Source organism: Oncorhynchus kisutch, unplaced genomic scaffold (assembly GCF_002021735.2).
Source record: "Oncorhynchus kisutch isolate 150728-3 unplaced genomic scaffold, Okis_V2 scaffold3444, whole genome shotgun sequence".
NCBI lineage: Eukaryota > Metazoa > Chordata > Actinopteri > Salmoniformes > Salmonidae > Oncorhynchus > Oncorhynchus kisutch.
In genome coordinates this window covers 283,866-286,982 of record NW_022265389.1, presented here as the reverse complement: position 1 = coordinate 286,982, position 3,117 = coordinate 283,866, and positions in this window count along the sequence as shown.

Sequence of the window (3,117 nt, the reverse complement as noted above, 5' to 3'; positions counted from 1 at the left end):
GAGAGGAGAGGAGAGGAGAGGAGAGGAGAGGGAGAGGGAAGAGAAGAGGGGAAGTATTCCCTTGGTATTGATAAGACTGTCACACCCTCTGATTCAAGCAGTGTTGATACCATACTGACTAGAACGTTGTAACATTTCCATCTGTAGGCCAAGACCTGATGATTAAATCAAATCAAATGTATTTATATGGCCCTTCTTACATCAGCTGATGTCTCAAAGTGCTGTACAGAAACCCAGCCTAAAACCCTAAAACAGCAAGCAATGCAGGTATAGAAGCACGGTGGCTGGGAAAAACTCCCTAGAAAGGCCAGAACCTAGCAAGAAACCTAGAGAGGAACCAGGCTATGAGGGGTGGCCAGTCCTCTTCTGGCTGTGCCGCGTGGAGAACAGAACATGGCCAAGATGTTAAAATGTTCATAAATGACCAGCATGGTCAAATAATAATCACAGTAGTTGTCGATGGTGCAGCAAGTCAGCACCTCAGGAGTAAATGTCAGTTGACTTTTCATAGCCGATCATTAAGAGTATCTCTACCGCTCCTGCTGTCTCTAGAGAGTTGAAAACCGCAGGTCTGGGACAGGTAGCACGTCCGGTGAACAGGTCTGGGTTCCATAGCCGCAGGCAGAACAGTTGATGACCCGTAGATTGAACTGGTATGTAGACCAGATGTTTTATGGACCTAATGATGACCTGTAGATTGAACTGGTATGTAGACCAGATGTATTATGGACCTAATGATGACCTGTAGATTTAACTGGTATGTAGACCAGATGTATTATGGACCTAATGATGACCTGTAGATTTCACTGGCAGGTAGACCAGATGTTTTATGGAGCATCATTTTGTCAGTTCAGTAACAACTCTCTCATTCCACTTAAGATGCTTCTACTGCCCCTATACCTGGACACACAACCTCATACTGTCAGAGCCACTCCTAATGGACACTACATAAACGACATAGTGTCAGAGACACTCCTAATGGACACTACATAGACTACATACTGTCAGAGACACTACTAATGGACACTACATAGACTACATACTGTCAGAGACACTACATAAACTACATACTGTCAAAGACACTCCTAATGGACACTACATAACTACATACTGTCAGAGACACTCCTAATGGACACTACATAAACTACATACTGTCAGAGACACTCCTAATGGACACTACATAACTACATACTGTCAGAGACACTACATAGACTACATACTGTCAGAGACACTACATAACTACATACTGTCAGAGACACTACATAACTACATACTGTCAGAGACACTCCTAATGGACACTACATAACTACATACTGTCAGAGACACTCCTAATGGACACTACATAACTACATACTGTCAGAGACACTCCTAATGGACACTACATAACTACATACTGTCAGAGACACTCCTAATGGACACTACATAACTACATACTGTCAGAGACACTCCTAATGGACACTACATAAACTACATACTGTCAGAGACACTCCTAATGGACACTACATAAACTACATACTGTCAGAGACACTCCTAATGGACACTACATAAACTAAAACACAAGCAATAACAGTAGTAATATATAATATATAACAGTAGTAATATATAATATATAACAGTAGTAATATATAATATATAACAGTAGTAATATATAACAGTAGTAATATATAATATATAACAGTAGTAATATATAATATATAACAGTAGTAATATATAATATATAACAGTAGTAATATATAATATATAACAGTAGTAATATATAATATATAACAGTAGTAATATATAATATATAACAGTAGTAATATATAACAGTAGTAATATATAATATATAACAGTAGTAATATATAACAGTAGTAATATATATTATATAACAGTAGTAATATATAACAGTAGTAATATATAATATATAACAGTAGTAATATATAATATATAACAGTAGTAATATATAATATATAACAGTAGTAATATATAATATATAACAGTAGTAATATATAACAGTAGTAATATATAATATATAACAGTAGTAATATATATTATATAACAGTAGTAATATATAATATATAACAGTAGTAATATATAATATATAACAGTAGTAATATATAACAGTAGTAATATATAATATATAACAGTAGTAATATATAACAGTAGTAATATATAATATATAACAGTAGTAATATATAATATATAACAGTAGTAATATATAATATATAACAGTAGTAATATATAACAGTAGTAATATATATTATATAACAGTAGTAATATATAATATATAACAGTAGTAATATATAATATATAACAGTAGTAATATATAATATATAACAGTAGTAATATGTAATATATAACAGTAGTAATATATAATATATAACCGTAGTAATAATATAACAGTAGTAATATATAATATATAACAGTAGTAATATATAATATATAACAGTAGTAATATATAATATATAACAGTAGTAATATATAACAGTAGTAATATAATATATAACAGTAGTAATATATAACAGTAGTAATATATAATATATAACAGTAGTAATATATAATATATAACAGTAGTAATATATATTATATAACAGTAGTAATATATAATATATAACAGTAGTAATATATAACATATAACAGTAGTAATATATAACAGTAGTAATATATAATATATAACAGTAGTAATATATAATATATAACAGTAGTAATATATAATATATAACAGTAGTAATATATAATATATAACAGTAGTAATATATAATATATAACAGTAGTAATATATAATATATAACAGTAGTAATATATAATATATAACAGTAGTAATATATAATATATAACAGTAGTAATATATAATATATAACAGTAGTAATATATAATATATAACAGTAGTAATATATAATATATAACAGTAGTAATATAATATATAACAGTAGTAATAATACATTGATATAACATATTCCTGGTGCAAATACAACATTACAAAGATAGTCACATTCCAGATACAAGAGTGAGTAAACATGTATCCCCTAACCTACCCTGGCTAATGACCTAGCCTGGCTAATGACCTAGCCTGGATACTGTTGTCTGACAGCATGACAGAGAAGTGATAACGTTTGGTAAACAAAGATAGACCCCAGC